The sequence below is a fragment of the Lepidochelys kempii genome, chromosome 6 (genome assembly GCF_965140265.1).
Source record: "Lepidochelys kempii isolate rLepKem1 chromosome 6, rLepKem1.hap2, whole genome shotgun sequence".
NCBI classification, from domain to species: domain Eukaryota; kingdom Metazoa; phylum Chordata; order Testudines; family Cheloniidae; genus Lepidochelys; species Lepidochelys kempii.
The window spans coordinates 36,464,176-36,484,759 of record NC_133261.1 but is presented as its reverse complement, the minus strand read 5'-3'; the positions used below and the strand labels follow the sequence as shown (position 1 = coordinate 36,484,759).

The 20,584-nt window shown below is 39.4% G+C and overlaps 1 protein-coding gene across 6 annotated transcripts in view; it reads left to right on the top strand.

The window, feature by feature from the left end:
- Positions 1-20,584, top strand: part of SBF2 (SET binding factor 2) — a 559,107-nt gene that overhangs the window by 82,371 nt on the left and 456,152 nt on the right. The window lies entirely within an intron of this gene.

Below are 20,584 nucleotides of genomic sequence, written 5' to 3'. Positions count from 1 at the left end.
TTGATTTTAATTGAGCCTGTGCTTTGACTAGCTGTAACATTATAATATTGTTACCTAATTTAGTATTTATATTGATATAAATTCTTCTAATCCTATGGGCTGCTACACAACACTAATGCATGTATGTGTTCTGAAAACTTGAGTTCCAGTGGGCACTCAACTACAAACATGTATGGAAACGGTTTATATGGATAAGTGGCTTTTTTGTTTTAAAAAGGGGTACATGTTAAAAAGTTTGAACCTTCAGTTCATAATATTAAGTACGTTGTATCATTTTATTTTTTATTCAAATACGTATATAGGTATGTCCAAAGACGATAAAGCCTGAGGTCCTTCCTTGTTTTTTTCCCCCTCACAAGATTGAAGTTCTTCTTTAACAGCAATTCTGTTTTTCTAAAACTGTTGTAATGTCTCGAGCCAAAAAGAGATTCTCTGTTGAAGCAGCTTTAAGTGGAATTTGTGTGACATTTCTACAGCAGTTCCCTGCTATTCAGTGATTTGCACTGTGAATTCTTTAAATGCACACTGTTTACACAGTCTTTCTTTTATCACATTGCTTTAAAAATAGCCAAGCAACTTGTACCCAACACAGAGTTACAATACATTTAAAATGTGCTTATTGTTGTTAGTAGTTTTCAAGTAAAAGACAAGAGTTTATCACATTTCTCATTAATTTGGAATGTAAGTTGTATTAACAGCTCGCTTCTGGAATTTAAGGGGCAAACAAGAGATGGCATGTGACCTTTAATGGAGAAAGATTTACACAAGAAGGGAGTTGAGGGGACTAGGGTTCAGAAACTAGCAAATTCTGCCAGATTTTTAATGTAGTGTGTGTTCTTATTGTCTGAAGAAAAAGAGGGGTTTGTAGGATTGTTTAGGAGGGTGAGGTGAATTCTTCATTTTAAATTGCTTAAAATGTAAATTGTTGATTCCAAAATTCTTCTAATATACTATCATTGTTAACTCGGAAGCAGCAACAAATATGTATATGATAGTATAGAGGCACAAAAGTCCATTGGCGTTTCTCTACAAAATCAACAATAATTTTGGAGGAACAGTCTACCTTTATATATGCATTATACCTTATCTGCATTTTGAAGACTTGAGTAGAAAGTGATCCAGAAGGGAAATCTACTATTTGAGTATTTTAGAACCTCTTGTTGTCTTAATTGAATCAAATAGTAATTCACTGATGTAGGCATGAAGTGATTGTTTTCCGAATTTTTAGGATTTGTAGGATTTTTGTAGGATTTTTATAGGCAGGGTAAGACTATAGTTTTATTATAACATTAAAACTATTATGTTCATCAATGTAGGTATTTTCAGAAAAATAAGAGTAAGGAAAGACCTTTTAGACTTTAAACACATAGTATAGGAACAATTTAACTTTCTAGACATAGAAACAAATACGCAACTGTTAATGCTAGAGACAATTAGTTTTGGCAGTAATTGATCATTTGAATTCCCACTACATCCCAGCACATTGGTGGCTTTGTTAGGAATAATAAATCTAACGGTGGTTTTAAGAAGAACACATTCTTACCACTTAATAATTTACATATTCCCCATTTTATAAAGAAAAGGTAATTTGTAGAAGGAGTGCTATCAGTTGGAAAGCTTCTGTTGGTTCTAATCGCTTTTTAATTATAAGGATTTGGTAGAATATTTCATACCCACAGAACTTTTGATCTCTGTACCTAGTGCTGTTACTCTAAGATATTACAGTGATGGTTGCTTAGACATGTGCGTAAGTTGCAATAGATCAATTTGATTTATTTGTTCAATGGTCTACAATGATGAACCATACAGATTAGTATTTGCAAGATTTGCTGTATACAAAGCATGTGTGAATGAGATGTGTGTCTGTTTTTGTGTCAGATTATTGTTCTCCCTCCCATGTTAATTTTATTTATTTAGGTTTACTGGAAATATGCCTATCCGCAATGTTCTTGATGTGTGTAGTCTTTTTAAAAAAAATTATATATATATGTATGAGAAACAGTATCTAAAAATTAAAACTGTATATCCAAAGCTAAAAAATATTCTGCCACCTATCCTTCCTCCTCTGTGTCACCCTACTACTTAGGAAGAAGCCAGGGAAAGCCGGCCTTGCAGGATGACTAAAGGGTTAATAAATTATTGCATTGGTGAACCCACTGAGGAAGCAAATTACACTGGAAGTGCGCTGCTTCCATCCCCCTCACAATTAAGTCCAGGGACTGCAAGATTCAGTGCCTTAAGTAATTTCAGAAACTTCAGCTTCATAAGAGAAGAGAGTTCTGGGGTACTAAGGACCCAACCCTGCAACTCCTGATTGTAGTGCACATCCTTTGGAAATGGGGTGAGTGGACAAATGCATAGCCTGCTATAACTGCAATTCCAGTCCTATTTTTTGAGTTGATGGGCAGGGAAAGCTCTTCAGATGACTCTTGTAATTGGTGCTCAAATATTTTATGTATATTTCTGCTCCACATCTAGGGTTTCCCACCATTACAAGCAATCTCATCACACAATCTCACTCATAAAGTTGCCCAGTTCTCTCTCAAAACTAATTAAGCTGTTTTCCCTCACAACTCATATTGGGATGCTGCTCTAGAACTTCACTCCTCTGATGATTAGAGACCTTTTTCTAGTCTTCACCTGAATTTGTTCATGCCCAGTTTATACACATTTGATCTTGTACCAGTATGGTCTGTAAGCTTAAAATAGTTCTTCACCCTCCCTATTATTTATACCCACAATATATAGAGTAATCATCTCCTTCCTGCTTTCTTTTTGCTAGGCAAAACAAGCCAGGCTCGTCCAGTCTCCACTCATAAGGAAGGCCCTCTGTTCCACAGATCATCCTAATAGCTCTTTTCTGCCCCTGTTCCAGTTGAACTCAGTATTTTTTGAACATGGGTGAACAGAGCTGTACACAGTATTGTAGATGAGGTCTTACCTTGCACAATGGCATTAATACTTGCTATCTCAACTGAACATTTCTTGCCTGACACATGTAGGGTTTCATTTGCCTTTTTCACAGTCATATCACATCATTGTCATTTTGTGATCAACCAACACACCCTGGTGTCTCCTCCTCCTCTGTGACTTCCAACTGCTGAGCCCCCCGATTGAAGCAGAAATTCTTATTGTTAGACTCTAAGTGTAGGTGTACTATTGAGTTTCATCACATTTCGGTTACTCCAGTCTTCAAGGTCATCCAGCTCTTCCTGTATAACATTACAATCCTCCTCTGTATTGACAATGCCTCTCAACTTTGTAGCATCAGCAAATTTTATTAGCACACTCCTAATTTTTGTGCCATGGTCATTAATAAAAATATTGAATAGGATTGGTCCCAAGCCTGATCCTTGAGGAACCTCCCTCTCTCCAGTTCTATAGTTCACCTTTCAGCACAACCTGTTGCCTTCTCCCCTTTAGCTAGTTCTTATCCACTTTCCAATTCTTGTACTAATCCCCATTTTCATTAATAAATTTCCCATATGGTACCCTGTCAAATGCTTGACTGAAACCCAAGTATATTAGATCTACTTTAATTTCCCCTTTCTACAAAATCAGTTATGTTCTCAAGGAAGGAAATAAGGTTAGTCAGGCACAATATAACTTGGATAAACCCATGTTGCATTACATCCCCTTTTCTGTTTACTTCCATGAATTTAATTATTCTTTCCTTCACTCTTTGTTCCAAAACCTTGCACTCTACTGAGGTTAGACTAACAAGTCTGTAATTGCCTGGATCACTTTCCCCCCCTTTCTTATGTAAAGTATAACATTAGCTATTCTCCACTTATATGGTGCTACCCCCTGGACAGATAGATTTATTAAAAATCCGTGCTACCAGACTAGCAATCTCATGTGCCAGTTTTCTGGGATGGAAATTATCTGGTCCCCCTGATTTGAGTGCATTAAACTCTTTGTTTTTTCTTTCTCCTCAGAGGTTGTAGTTTCTATCTCTATACGCTTATTTCCAACAGCCATTCTGCCTTCATGCCCATGTTCCATATTCTTCTCCTTGTTGAAAACAGAGGCAAAGGGTTTACTTAGTTTTTGGGCCATACTTAGATTAACTTTAATTTCCTCCCCATCAACACAGACCGTATAGCACGCCAACCTCATCCTTCCTTATTTTGGTTTTGTTTCTATAACTAAAAACCTTATTTATTTTAATTTCCTTGGCATGAGCTAATTCAGCTTGACTTTTTAGCAATTCTCACTTTTTTTTTTTTAACATGTTCTAACCTCCCAGATGTAGCTTTCTTTGATTATCAATCCCCTTCGCCATTCCCTATAGGCTCTGTGATTACTCCTAATAACCTTTGTGAGGTTGTTATTCATCCAGCTGGGTCTGGAGCCTATTGCTACAAGTCTTTTCCCCTTGCTTGGGATGCAAAGTGCAGATAGTTTTTGTATAGTTGATTTATAGAAATTCCAAGCCTCCTCCATATTAAGTCCTTGAACTCTTTAGTCCAGTTGACTTCTTTAAGTCTCTGCTTTTTAAGTGAATTCTTACTAAAGTAAACAATTTATATTGATTGTTTGAACTAGGATGAAAGTTTTTAAACAAATGACAAAATATATAGGGCTGCTGAGGTCCCCAGGAAACTTTGAATTATCTAGATCTTTGTATATTATGTAAGCCTGTTTTTATGAAAGTAGTATTTTTATAACATTTTAGCATATCTTTTACAATTTTAATACATTGTAGTACAATATAAAATTAGAATATAGTACAAAAAAAGTTCTATTCAAGACAAAGTAGTAAATTTATTTTGCAAGCATTTAAAGTTATACTTTCTAAGACTTTGTGGTAGTTTAAAGCTTAAAATTTTATTTTAAAATATAATTTTGTTGTTTGGTGTTCATATTCTTAACATACTCAATCTTTACAGAAACATTGCTATTCAGCTTCCACATTTTAGGAGAGAGGATAAAAACTTTATAAGAAGTATTTTATTTTTTGTTTATGGTAAAGCCAGTATTTTCAGGGTTCTTTTTATTCTCTTTTTTTGTCACAAAAGACTGATTTTGAGCAGAATTTTATAACTAAACGTTAGAATCTTAAATTGATTTTGATAAAATTGTTTAATTAATAAAATGTTTTATAACTAAAAAAATCCAAGTTTTTAAAACCACATTAAAATATACCATTTAATCTAGGAACAAATAATTCTGTCAGTGCAAATTGATTCAACAGTGAATTACTGTTTGGAATGTGGTCTCTTGATAGTTTAGGAATGTTGTCATGAATTGCCATCAGCATCTATTGTAGCCAATTTTGCTTATCTTTAAAAAATGTTCATATGCTTTTAATAAAAGTTTTCTGCTAACACCTTTAGGGCTGCCGTGTTTAGGAATGTGAAATCACATAGGCATTTACAAAGTTTCTACCACAGTGTAAAGATGAATGATCTGATATTTCTAAATACAAGAGATCTGCTGACAATTGAAGGACTTCATGAAAGTCATTTGAAGCTACTGTAGTTAGAGTCAATGACCCAATAAACTATGAGAACTCAGGGACTTTATTACAGTTTTAATGGGCCACATGGATTTGAAAAATTAGAGTAATCAAGGGTCATCAGAAATTATACCAAAGAATTAGAAGAATTTGGCAAGCACACTGCATTCAAGTTTTTTTTTTTTTCCATTTAATGTGTTTCTGTTTTTTGATGGAAACATAGATATTGGGTCTGAGACTCCTGTCTTGCTGCATGGAGTTAGTGGAGTAAATGAATCAGGCCCATCAGTTTGTGTTTGGAGAGTTAAAAGTAATTGTTTTCTTTCTGTTAGAAGGCTGTGATTTCATTTATAAAAGTCTAGATGACTGCCACTCTGTAGATAGCAGGATACTTTTTAAAAAATTGTTTATGGGCTACGCATAGTTCCCTATAGCAGCAGTTTGTGCTTGGGATCCAAGCCAAGTAAGGTGCATGTTTGTAGATTAGTGTGACAGTGAATGTTTTCTTGTTGTCTAATACTATAGAGTTCCTGTGATCTGACAGTTTTGCCAGATTTCTGAGGTGGTCAAAAAATGGGATGAACTTTTTGTGAAAATTTGCACAAAAAATTGTCCCTGTTCTTAAATGAAATGTTCTGAGTTTTGTTGGCCTGCTCTGATGACTTACACATAAACTGTGAAACTGGAACTTAGACAAAATTGACACTCTTAGACAGGATACATTTAAAAAATATTTTAAAAAGTGAAATTTCAAATTAAAAACTTACCCACTTGGAATGTTCATGGTGCTAATTTTGTGATGTAAAAATTCATATTGCTTTTCATTTCCAAGTATAAAATACCCCTTTATGCAACTCCAAATATTAATACATTTTTAAACTGTTAATTTCTCATTTTATTGTTTTTCTTTGCACATAGCACTGTGATAATTCTGCATAGCATTTTACATGAATTAGGCAATTCAGTTATGCTGACCTAAAATGACCTAAGATAATGTTTTTGCCTCTTTATAAGAGCTCTACAGTAGAGCTTGTTGGGAATTTTTCTAAAAAGGTTCTTTTTTTTTTATGACAATTCATCAAACATGAAATGATTTGTGGGTAAAGTTCAATTCTGACTAATTTCCCATTCAAAAAAAAATTTGAATTATTTTTTTGAAATGGTCAATATGTCTCATTTTGACATTTTTGAATCTGTTTTTCTGGTTGAAACAACTTTCTGTTTAGAAATTTATATATAATTTCTAAGTTCAAGTTAAAAAAAGGTTGAAATGTTTCAAAATTATTGAAATAAAACAATTTGTTTGACCCAATCCAAAATTTTTTTTTCATGAAAAATTTTGATATTTTGACTCTTCATCCTAATTTGGGATGGGAAAAATGTTTAAAATCTCAAATTCTCTTGGGATGGGAAAACTGTTTCCTGACCAGCTCTAGTCTACATTCTGTGAATAGATGCATATGTTCTGTATAGTTTAAGTAGGCTTGTAAAACTTTTTCATGACACCTTTCTGTGGAAGAATTGACCATATTAAACCAGTTTATATTGCATTTTCATCTGGTGGGAAAATATTTTCTTATGCTTGCCTCTTGCAGATGTCCTATGATTCTAGTTTCTCTTCTTTCATTATAATTTAACAGTATGTCTCTGCAAGAAAGCCTCACTGCTGTGAGGTATTGCCTCTGACTCTGATCTTAATATAAAGAAAGATTAATATTCAAAAACTTTGAGTGTCAGTCATTCTGGGCCTTATGTTCTTGACTTTTATATCTGTAACATTCTTGGGACTTCGCTGTCTAGTTTGATATTTTCTGGAAAGAGTTTTTATTGTCTGTTGGAATCTCAGATGCTATATCAGTTGCACTTGAAATGAAGACAGATTGAAGAGCACTTCTTTTTCAAGAATACATTTCAAAGAAGGATCTCTCTTCAGAGAGAAAACGCTTGAACATGGAATGAGACATGAAGGAACAAATGGTTAATAAAGGAACCCTTGCCCTTGATCATGCGCTGTGCCAAACCTAATAATAATGACTGAGGAAAATTAAAAGGTAAATCACTGCGGAGGATCTGGTAGCATATAAGATCTAAAGGATCAGCAGTAATATCTATTAGGAAAAACAAGTTTCAATACATTATATTAGAAAAATGTGAACTTCTGTTACCTAAATTTCCTGAGTACTTAGGAAAATCTGACACAGAAAGATAGTTAATATTACACTGATACTTCATAATCTAATAGCTCTGATTTACCAGGAAGCTGATCGGATCTATTTGTTTTTCAGTTGTTCCGTGAAACTTCCTTGACTGTCTTGTGTAAGGCTCCCAGTAGTTAAAATTTGGTGTCCTGTTTCATCTCTCTCAATTCTATTGAGTGATCATGCATTTGCTAAAGATCAATTTCTACTACTAAAGAAGGTGATAATTGATCAATCTTGAAATAAGCGAAACATATTACCTCAAAAATGTAGGATTTTTTGGTAATGGCAGGTTTTATGTTAACTCTCTTATTTCTGTTCTGTTTCATTTACTCCAGACTTCTTCTACAGGAGTGTGTGTAGTGTTAGTCAGCCCTTGGCAAAGCATCCAGTTGGTCATTAGTTTGAAGATTTATCCCACTTGCCTTTAGTGCTCACTACAAATCGGAGTCTGGGTATTTGGCTACTGCCCTGCTGTTCCATGACCTGATTACAAAGCAGTTACACTCTGCAGTGATGATGGGATTTAACTGTTTTTAGGGTTGTTCTGTTGCTCGGGGTATATCTACACTAAGGAGATTACACTGATATAGCTACGTCTTCTCTCAACATAGCTATGTCTACATGGGGGTTAGGTTGGCATAGCTATATCACTTAGGTTGTGTTTTATTCACACCCCAACCAACTTAGCTATATTGACTTCACTTTTAAGTGTAGACTTGGCTGGGGATAAGGTCATGAATCTCTCACAAATGCTGTTAGGCTTCATCCACACTGTAGTTATCACTGTAATGTAACAGGGTTAGAGGACAACAGTATTGTGATCCTGACAATTAATAACCAAATTGGTTGGTTATTCAATTTTGACTGACTCTGTAAAGAGTCATTATTAGTATTTTGTTGATATGAATGGAGGTAGTTTTCTGCTCTAAATGAGAAATTATTCCCTTTCCTCCAGGGCTATGTTGGGCAGGAGCTGAAGAGCCTGCTTAGGGGATCTGTACGCTGTATACTATGGAGCCCAGCTTTGCAGTACTTCCCTTTGTACAGCTGAGTCTGGTGTGTGGACCTGGTGAAATTGCAGATCCACAGGCCATCTTTCCCCTAGTGGAGTGAGCACAAGTGGCCATTGAGTGTCATTTGGGTAAAGAAATTCCTATTCCAGCACACAGCCCAGGTACTGTGCATCACATCTTTCTCACTTTGAGTTGTCCATCTGAAGATCCAGGAAGACAACACAGCCTTGGTTTTACTAAGGTCATATTCAGAAGGGCTTCTATGCAAGCATAAGGGCCAGAAACTTTCTTTTCCTCCCAACCTAATGCTTAAGCTCTTCTTGTGTCAATGTGGATAACACTCTGTAGGTGTGCATGCGCACAAGCTGAAATCTTTTGAATAGCAGTGTCCTTTGGGGCCGTACTTGTGCCTTTTTGTGCTGCAGTGTGAGGGTAAAAAGGGCAGAGCAGCTGTGCCACACCCTCAGTTCCCTCTTACTGCCCATGGCAATGAGATGAAACCTGCACTGTCTGACCTGCCTCTGAGTTTCGACTTTCAGAATTCAAACTTTTTGAAGAAACAACTCTTTCACTTCTTACTGTAATTTTTCTCATTGAAAATTTTAATTGGATGTTCCAAAAAAGAGAGAGAAAAAAAGAAGGTACAGGGGGATACCTCTTTGTACATCCTCCTGTACAGAGGGATGAGGTGTTTCATGCCAACTTTTGGCAATGGCGAGGACACTAAACTTATAGGGTTGAAACCTTGTCTTTCCTGTGACTGTCTGCCCTCAATTTATGGGCAAAGCAGATGTCGCATCTGCCTCAGGGAAGGATGCATCCCTGTCAAATGCTCCTTCTGCCACTCCTTCTCCTGCACCCGAAAATCAAGAGAGGTGATGCTCAAGCTATGCCTTTGGGAGCAATCCGTGAAGTTTACATCTGGTCCTAGAGAGGAGTGTCTTCAACTCTGGCTTGGAAGATGCCTGTCTTCAGCAGGTGATCTGGTAACCATGCAACAAACAACATCTCTGGGTTGCAGTGGGTAAAAGAAATCTAAAAGGGTGCCAAGCTCTCCAGTGCACTGTACCTTTTTTTTTTTTTTTTTTAAGTTGTCTGGGATTCTGAAAAGTCCAGGCAGCAAGAGACGATGTTTTCCTTCGAGGCATGCACCTATTCAGCACCTGAACAGATAAGGCACTTTGTTCCCTGAAGGATTCCAAGGAGATGCTGAAGTCCTTGGGTATTTATGCTCCTATGCTGTACCGTAACTGCTTTTAGGACTAGCCCAGTCAAAAACAGAGAGCACTATCTTATTCCCCCATTTGCCAGTTGGAATATGCACCCAGAAAGCAACCCTGCAATCCTGTCGTCATCCTCCTCCTCCTCCATCACGCAGCCGCTCTCTCCCAGAGGTATCAGTCGAGAGCTATGCCAAAACTATCCTAGAGACAACCTTTGGAAACTGCCTATCCCTCTTCTGGGGGGTGGTGAAATCTTACAGCCAACAAATGAGTGCTGGTCATTGCCACCTAGAGCTACCTCATCCAATTCCCTTCCCTGTCCTCCTTCAGGGACCCTTCTCACAAGAGCTTAAGAAATAGCCTTGTTGCTTTGTCTAGCTAGGAGCCATAGAAAAGGTTCTGCATGAGGACAGGGGAGGAGGCTTCTTCCTCATTTGAAGAAAAGTGTGTGTATGTGGGGGGGGGGAGTTGGGTCCTATCATAGATCTTAGGAGACTTAATAAATACGTATTTAGGATGCTAATGCTTGCATCCATTATTCCATCGCTTCAGACTCTAGGCTGGCTTGTGACTCTTGACTTATAGGGTATGTACATTGCCCTCCACCTGTCCAACAGGAAGCACCTGAAATTTATGGTGGGGCCAAACCATTACCAACATATAGTACTTCCCTTTGGGTTCTCCAGAGCACTGAGTATCTTTGTGAAATGCCTTGTCATACCCAAGGAAAAGGGCTTCCACTTATACCCATATATAGACAACTGGCTGATTAGAGGCAGATCACCTCAAGAAACATTAAAAAGTCTCAACTGTGTCCACCGTCTGTTCTCCTGGCCAGGCTCCTGATGAACCTGTGAGAAATGGTCACTCATCCCATCATATATGATAGAGTTCATAGGGGCCAGGATAGATTCTTCAAGACCGTGAGTGCATACTTACCATAGGACAGATTCCTCTCCCCTCAGTTGTAACTGAACATGGTGCTGTCACACCTAGCTCTGACGGTACGGACTTTGCTCACATCATTACGCAGCATGTCTGTGTGTAGGTATGTGTACTTGCCAGACTTCGCAGGAGGCTCCTACCACTGCTTCAGATCAGTCTACTCAGAGCATCAGATGAGCAAAACAGATTTAATTCCATCTCGTGTTCTTGCAGCGCTGACCTTGTAGCTGCATCCTGGCAGTCTTAAAAAGGGATACTATACTGTTTCTGTCTAGGGTATAAGTCCCAGATGCAGTTGGGAGCTGCATCTGGGAGCCCAGCTGGACTGCCTGCAGGTACAAGGGACATGAACGTCTTGGCGCTCAAAGCCATCAGATTGGCATGCATGGCATTCCTCCTGACCCTATAACACTCTGTAGTACAGATATCGGTAGACAGATGGGACGACAGTGGTGTACTATGGAAACAATCAAGGGGGTGCTTGCTTTTCCCCTCCGTTCCGCAGGGAGGCAATCAAGCTATGGAACTGGTGCATGGCATATCTCTGATAACCCGACACCTCCAGGAGCCAGAAACAACTCAATGGATTTCCTAAGTAGACAATCTGTCAGCAACCACAAGTGTCACTGCTGAAATCCATCACTGAATCAATATTCCATCAACTGGGGAATCTGGGAGCAGGGAACCATGCCAAGTGCCCAAACTTCTGGAGGAGGCATGAACTCAGGATCCTTGCCAGATGCTTTCTTCTGCAATGAAATCAGAGTATCCATTATGCCTCTCCTCTGATCTCACTGATCCCCAGGGTGTTTGCCAAGGTCTGAGGCAATTAGGCTAAGCTCATCCTCATAACTCCCTACTGGTAAAAGCAGTTTTGGCAGGCTGACCTGCTCCACCTGTCCACACAGCTCCCAGATAGGCTCCTAGACCATCCAGATCTGTTGTTGCAAGAACAGAGACAGATATTCCGTCCAGATTCAAAGTTGCCCAATAGCTCACATGCTTGTTGGCTGAGCATAATGGAAAGGGACTGCTCCTCACAAGTTTAGGAGTCCCGTCCTGGCACAAATCAGGGATCTATCCTCAAGAAATACATACTCCTCCAAATGGAAACATTCTTGATTATGGTCAGCCTAACATGGCCTAGACCCAGTCCAAGCACTCATAATAAAGATTTTGGAATAGTTGTTGCAGCTAAAGCATTCTAGACTCTTATTTAGCTCAATCAGTGGTCACCTGGTAGCAATATCCACTGAGGTCACTCTTTGGTCTTCTCTCATACAATGATAGCCAAATTCCTTAAGGGCCTGATTCATGCTTACCTGCTCTGTAGAGAGCCTACTCCTGCATGGAACCTTAACATTGTCCTTCTGAAGCTTATGGAGCTCCCATTTTGAGGCCCTCTGTAAGTGCTCCATTCACTATCTTATTTTAAGAATGGTCTTTCTGGTGGCCATCACCTTGGCTGGAAGAGTGAGAAAGATTCAGGCACTAATGGCCAGAATGCCAATATACTTTTATCCTTATGGAACAAAGACCTCAAACAAAATTCATACCCAAGGGGGTTCCTGAATTCCACCTAAACCAATCAGTGGGTTTTCCAAAAATTACATTCTACACAAGGGAAGAAGAAGTTGCATACTCTGGACATATTAGAGCTCTTGTATCTAAACAGGAGCAAATCTTTCAGATGGTTCCCACATCTACTTGTAGCTGTAGCCAGCTGTTTCAAAGGCCAGGCTTATTTAATTGCAAATACTATCAAACGGGGTAATACATTTATCTCACTATGCTACCAGCTGGCTGATGTACTTCTCGCACAAGCTTTTATGGCTTACTCCACCAGAGCCCAAGCAGCATCCTTGGCCTATTACTGAAACATGCCGATATCCAAAATCTGCAAGGTTGTTATGTGGAGCAATCTGCTAATGTTTCTAAAGCATTATGCATGTGACTTAGTTGCTAGATCAGATGCCAGATCTGGGAGAGCAATATTCCAGTTTCTGTTGAAGTGATGCAGCCGATACTCCTCATTTCCACTGTCCTGAAGAGCATGCTGCTTGCCAGTCACCTCCAGTGTGATCCACGCTGACACATACTCAAAGAACAGTTACTTACCCTGTAGTAACTTGGTTCTTCAAGCTACTGTAGTCAGTGTGGATTCCACAGCCCATGCTCTCTCATATCTTTCAAAGTCCTTCGGTAACACAGGCTTTGAATTGCAAGAGAACTGAGGGAGGGTCATGGTGGCTCTGCCTTTTATGCTCTTGTATAGGAGCATAAGGAGGTGCAGGGTGCATGTGTGGTGCTGATGGGTATAGTTATTCAGAAGACTCTGATATTGCACACATGAGGCACATGCACACCTACAGTGGAACCCACACTGACGACAACATCTTGAAGAACCACATTTACTGTATGGTAAGTAACGATTCTTTTCAATGGAAAACTGATGTCTAAGCCCCCATTCACGTGGGAAAGTTTCCTATCTGCCACTGATGAATTGGTAAATCAATTTGTCAGTCTCAGGCTTCAGGTTTTCCTAAGTGTCTGTTATCTTGAAAATCACTGTAGTGGTGGGATTTAAGAACACCTTGTGTGTGTTCAAAATTAAGTCTTGGTCATAGTTTCTTGAAACATTACGATTGAACTTTTTATGTTTGCCTTAAAATTCAAAGTACTGAAGAATGCTGTTGTATTTTCCCATTCTCCCAACTTTTTTATTTGTTCTTTTGTTCCCTGTGTTTCCTGTTGCTCGATTTACTTGGGCATGTCTTTCACTAGGATGGAGAAAAACATTGATGTGGCAATTCATTATAGATTTGCAGATTTTCTAAATCCTTTTATTCTAGTGAATTGGGTAGTTTTTCCTGTACGTGATTCTATTTTCTTTTGGGAGCAAGTTATGAAAGTATAACCTACCTTTTGTAGAGAATGTTACGGATTGAATTAGAAGGTGTATTCAACTTTAGCCTCTTACCAGTTATATCCGTTTGTTAAATACGAGGAGAAACAGTAGTTCAGATTTTAGTCTGGAGTATTATTTGTTGTTCTAAATGTAATCCTTTTGTCTGACAAAAATATTATGATATTACTGTGGGACTGCGCATCAGAACCAATGTTTATAAAATGTATTAAATTGTTAGACAAAAATGGTGAACAAGGCATAAGTAGCCAGGAATCTTATCTGGTTTCCCTTTTGTTCCTTTTGTGGTCAGGGCCTTCAGAAATGTTCTGGAAACACTGCATGGCTATTGCAACAAAAACGTTGGAAACGCTGAAGACAAGTCAGTCTGCCAGATTTAATTCCTCTCTTCCAATTCTTTGAGATCCGGGTGGTCTTAATTTTTGTCTTGTGAGCTGGACTCCACCTTTTCAATCTGAGCTTTCCTTATTTATGTTTCAGAGTAGCAGCCGTGTTAGTCTGTATTCGCAAAAAGAAAAGGAGTACTTGTGACACCTTAGAGACTAAGCAATTTATCTGAGCATAAGCTTTTGTGAGCTACAGCTCACGAAATAAAATAAATTGGTTAGTCTCTAAGGTGCCACAAGTACTCCTTTTCTTTTTCCTTAGTTATGAAAAAGTAGCTTTTATTTGAGTAAGCTATTCCAAACTCATCTCTCAATAGGAAATTAAATTTAGTTCTCTGGAAAGACTTTTTACTTGCTGTGCTTCATTTGAGATACCAAGCAGGTAGTAGTTGTGCAGATTTAAAAAAAGACAATTTTTTCTTCTAAATACTAAGATTTAAAACAAAAAAGTTAAAATCACGCGGTAAAATCAGATCTCTTGATTTTCTTTCATTCATTTAGCTGTTAGCTGCTTCTTTATTAGTGCTTTTGAACCTAGTATTGGATCAAAACATAAGATAAAGCATGGTTGTCTACAGGTTCTATTAATTTCTCGACAAATTTGAAGGGTTACCCAAAGGCCTTTTCTAGGCGACTTCTTGCTTGGTTCCTAATGATTCTGTATCTTAAAGAGTTGCATGAATAAGCTGTGTCAGTGCTCTTTGACTATGGCTAGAGGTCTTCCCAGGAAGAGGATATAAAAGGAGCAGTAATTTTTCAACACAGATAATGTACACAATGTTCCCTCTAATTTTTTCCATCCATGTGCGGAATTTATTTTGTTACGTGCAGCACCAATATTGAGGTAGTGTGCGCCACCAGTAGAAACAAAAAAACCCCTAGATATAATAAATATTTTTTAAAAGTTACCACAGGCATGGAAGAAGAAGAAAAAATATTAAAACCAAGGACAATTAACAAGGTGCACTGCTTAAGATGTTTATTTAGTATAAACCCTAACCACTTCCCCCATAAATGCAAAATGTTTCTTTTTAGGTAATGTTTTTCTGAGACGTCTGGATCCTCAAAATACACTCTAATGATAGCGTATCCTCAAACGCTAGGGCCAAAAGTGAAGGGAAACAGCGCTTTATGCCAACATTTAAAGAAATAGTTCATTGTAATGCAAGGGATTTACAGTTTCTAATTTTACTGATGATGATAATATAAAAATAAAGACAGGTTTCAGAGTACCAGCTGTGTTAGTCTGTACCCGCCGTGTTAGTCTTTTTATAAAAATAAATACATTTTTACATTTTGATTACTGAGTTTTGAGTTGTATTACTGCAAGTTCTACATATTTTCAACATCCAGACTGGCAGCTAATGCCAGCCATTTCTCATCACTAAAATATTTTAGCACCCTTCCTCCTCTGCTCCCACCCTCCCACAGGCCAATACCATTCACTAGACTCTAAAACAGCAAGATTTTTATAAATATTTGAGAAATTTTGACATTACTGGACTTTTAAACTTTTTAAGGCAAAATTGTATACACTTAAAAAAAAGCCATGTAAAAGAAATATTCTAGTTAGAAAATGTTACTTAGAGCACTTACCTTTTTTAAAGCAGCGTGGGAGAGGCAGGAGTCTCTCCCGTCCCCACAACAGCCCCAGAGCTGGGGGAGAGGCCTCTCTCCCGTCTTTGCCGCAGCCCCGGAGCCCTCTCCCCACGGTAGACCAGCACACCCCAAGCTCCCACATCACTACCCCCCACCCACCTCCATTCCCCACCTCACCCTGTGCTCACCTGTGGTTAGCTATGCCCCTGTGCACGTGCATGCACGGTTGTAGTAATCAGTTGCGCGGCCCTTGATGGCCTCCTGTGCGGCCACACAGGCGTGCACCTTGGAAGGAACACAGATTGTAAACAAAAGTATATCATAAGACTTCACAAATATAGCATCAAATCCTACTTATGCTTGAACTAAATGATTCCATATATAGCAGCAGAATGAAAAGAGAGCCACTGAGTGCTGGTAACCTTAAAACCCATAAAGAAAGAGGGCAAGAAGTGCTCTGCTTGAGATGCTTTCTGGATTTCATTATTGCAGGATCAGTTTGTCTGTCTTGTCCCAATCTTCCCACAGAGATGTCTTTTGTGAACTACAGTGGACCTAAGGGGCCATGAGGTTATCAAATGCTATTTAGGGCCCCAAATGGTAATATAAACAAAGGAGTGCTGTAACCATTTGATTTGATAATTCCTTTCCAGTTGTCTGAGTATCTGTTCTTCTGTCTTCATCTCACTCCTTTTGTCCCCCTTTCCTGTCCCTGTCTCATTAGAGGGCTCTATTGCATGCCTGTGGTGTCCAACAGGACAGAGTCCTCACTGTTCTGCTTCATCTTTCCAATTCTGCCCCCACCCTTCTGCTAGTAATAGGAACAGCAGATGGGGGACAGGCAGGGCTTGAAGAAAAGGCAACTTTTGAGAGTTGTCCTCCATTCTACAAAGGGAGAGGCCCTGTTGTTTGTTTTATAGATGAAACTCTTACCATCCCTTTATGAGACACAGGGAGAAAATGTTGGAGGCTTGCAGCTAGCTCCCTGTGTGTGGAGATGAAAGGAGAATAGAGAGCCCAATTAATCTCCCCTGGAAAAAGGGGCAGGTAGACTCCTAGTTTTTTAGTATCTGTAGGATGGATGCCAATCACTGCAATATGAAGATGTAGCTATTCTGTGTGTGTATTTAGGTGGGGGCAGTGAGAGCAGGGGTGGAAGTCTGCTGAGAGAGCGTGCTTCCATGAGGGAGAGGTGGAACAGAAATCATCTGCTGGACCCAAAGTAAATTGAGAGCGTGGTGGAAGCACTTCAGTCACCCCCAATGCTCCTTCCTCCCAGGAGGAGGCTCCTGGAGGCAGCTGCAGGAGCAACGGGGGGGGGGCACCCGAACACACGCTGCCGGATGTGCGCAGCTGTGCTAATCAAATGTGTGGCACTTGAATCTCTCCTGGGTGGCCGCCCAACTGCGCAGCTTAGAGGGAACACAGGTCACCCCCTCTCATCCAAGAAGGATGAGACAAGAGGAGAAGAAAGAAGAGATACAGATAGAATTCTTCTTGTCAGTCAGGATATGTCTGCACTGTAATCCGTGAGCTGTGAGCTGCAGCACATGTAGAGTTACCTGAGTGAGCTGTGGTGTATCTAGGTCAAAGTGAACTCCAATAACACCAGCAATGAAGCTGTAGCAATGCCGGTGGTAGCACAGGCCTGCTGCTTAAATATGTACTCAGGGTCCCAGGCACTTGAAGCTGTTGTAATTCAAACTAGTTTTCACCTAGCTAGATCAAACCTGGGGTATGTTTGCATGTGTTGCAATCACACCTCCTGACTGCAGTGTAGACATTACCTCAGACAGAAATTTCTTCCTTAAGAGCTGATTCGAGCAACATTTGACTGAAGAAAGGGAAATTAATTAAATAAAATATAAAGGTTACCCCCCTCTTAACTCTGGTTGACTTTAATTAGTGGGTCTGGAGCTCTGTTCCTTACACAATTACAATTATGCCACTGTCTCTACCTGCTTCTTAGTTTCTGCCACTTATCACCCACTGGCTGGTATACCGTTCCTTTCCTATACAGACAGAATCATAGAAGATTAGGGTTGGAAGAGACCTCCAGAGGTCATCTGGACCAACCCCAACTAAATCATCTCAGCCAGGGTTTTTTCAGGCCGGGCCTTAAAAACCTCTAAGGATGGAGATTCCACCACCTCCCCTTGGTAACCGCTTCCAGTGCTCCACCACTGTCCTGGTGACATAGTTTTTCCTAATATCCAACCTAGACCTCTCCCACTGCAACTTGAGACCATTGCTCCTTGTTCTGTCATCTGCCACCACTGAAAACACCATAGCTCCATCCTCTTTGGAACCCCCCTTCAGGTAGTTGAAGGCTGCTATCAAATCCCCCCTCACTCTTCTGCAGACTAAGTAAGCCCAGTTCCCTCAGCCTCTCCTCATAAGTCATATCCCCCAGTCCCCTAATCATTTTTGTTGCCCTCCGCTGGACTCTCTCCAATTTGTCCACATCCTTTCTGTAGTGGGGGGCCCAAAACTGGATGCAGTACTCCAGATGTGGCCTCACCAGTGCCGAATAGAGCGGAATAATAATTTCCCTCGATCTGCTGGCAATGCTCCTACTAATGCAGCCCAATATGCTGTTAGCGTTCTTGGCAAGAAGGACACACTGTTGACTCATATCCAGCTTCTCATCCACTGTAATCCCCAGGTTCTTTTCTGTAGAAGGTTAGCCAGTCGGTCCACAGCCTGTAGCAATGCATGGGATTGTTCCTTCCTAAGTGCAGGACTCTGCACTTGTCCTTGTTGAACCTCATCAGATTTCTTTGAGCTCAATCTTCCAATTTGTCTAGGTCACTCTGGACCCTATCCTTATCCTCCCATGTATCTACGTCTACCCCCACTTTAGTGTCATCCGTGAACTTGCTGAAGGTGCAATCCATCCCATTATCCAGATCATTAATGAAGATGTTGAACAAAACTGGCCCCAAGACAGACCCCTGGGGCACTCCACTTGATACCAGCTGCCAACTAGACATCGAGCCATTGATCACTACACGCTGAGCCCGACGATCTAACCAGCTTTCTATCCACCTTATAGTCCATTCATCCAATCCATCCTTTTTTAACTTGCTGACAAGACTACTGTGGGAAATCGTATCAAAAGCTTTGCTAAAGTCAAGTTATATCACGTCCACTGTTTTCCCCATATCCACAGAGCCAGTTATCTCATCATAGAATGCAATCAGGTTGGTCAGGCATGACTTGCCCTTTGTGAATCCATGTTGACTGTTCCTGATCACCTTCCTCTCTTCCAAGTGCTTCAAAATGGATTCCTTTAGGACCTGCTCCGTGATTTTTCCAGGCACTGAGGTGAGGCTGACCAACTTCTCTTGGTTGAAGAAAGCCTCGTCTACCTCATACTCCTGCTCTGGTGCGCTATAGCAGATGCCCATTACGACATTACCCTTGTTGCTCTTTTCTCTGAACTTAATCCAAAGAATTGCTACAGGCTTTTCTCCAGTTTCATAATGGTGCACTTATAGAGCTTCTAAACTGCGTTTCCTCCAGCCTGTGACTTCCCATCATGGCTGCCACATCTCTTACCCCATTCCTCCTTCCTCGTTCTGCCCTAATCTGATTTGCAGTTCTCCAATGTCCTGTCCTGTTTAGATGAATACTAATTAAAGTTGTAGGCCAGGAATAGTAATCAATGTTAAGCATTATTTAGGGGTGAAACTGTTCTCTGTAGGGAAAGGTCACTGCTGTATTATAACATATTCTGTTACCATGCTATTTTCAAGAATTATTACAGATCGCAGAAGGCCAGTGGTAGAACTAATTTTGTGAGTAAATATATTAAAATAGACTAAATAGAGCAAAGTAAACTGCCATACCGATTGCCTCAAAACAACTTTTAGCTGCTTTTATTATGGATTTCCGAGGTCTAAAGCAAATTCAAACTATCAATTAGTCTGGGGTGGTGTAAAGGGCACATCTGTTTAGATTGCACAATAAAAGGTGAAACAATATTATTGTTATCTATTCAACATCTGCTGTATCAAATTAAATATTGTTTTTTGTAGGAGTACAAACAATATAATTTATTCTCTTTTGCTTTTTGAGTATCTGCAGTAAATCAAACACAAAGAACATCACTCTTAACTCTCTCCAGTATTAACACTTTTCTTATTGTTTCTTAATGTTTAAGTGTATTCTCTGAAAATTCTACAAGGATATACTTTAATCTTTTCACACTAGTATGATTTTAACATTGCAAGCAAGTGTTAAGTGTCCAGAGTATATTGTGGAAGTATAACACAACTAGCTATTGAATTTTAGATCAATATAGGTTTTAAATATTTTTCAGTATTGGACTGCGTTAAATAAAGGATTCAAATGGTTCTGCTATTTTACATCTCCTGTTGTAAAGCAAATATGTTAAGAATGTTGGAAAAGTTTTTGTGCATATGAAATACTTTGCAATCTTTCCGCGTCTTGCTTCTGAAAATAAAGTGCATTTTTTTAGAAATTTAAAAAATTAAGCCCCTTAATCCCTTGCAAGATAGGAAAATATTATCCACATTTTACAACTAGGGAAGTAGAAGCAGAGATGAGTTAAGGTTGGGATTTTCAAAGGGACCTAAAAGAGGTCAGTGCTCAATATCCATGGAAATTCAATTTTACTACTTTTAGGTCCCTTTGAAAATTGTAGCCTTAATGTAATTGACGTATCCAAAGAAGTAAGATAGTAGCAGATCCAGGAAAGTCTCTTTCATCTGAGTCCTGTGCATAAACTGAGAGATGATCCTTTTTTCAACTGCAAGACGATGGCAATGCTGTCTTCTCAAGTATGAGGAGGGTGTTAATTGGAGG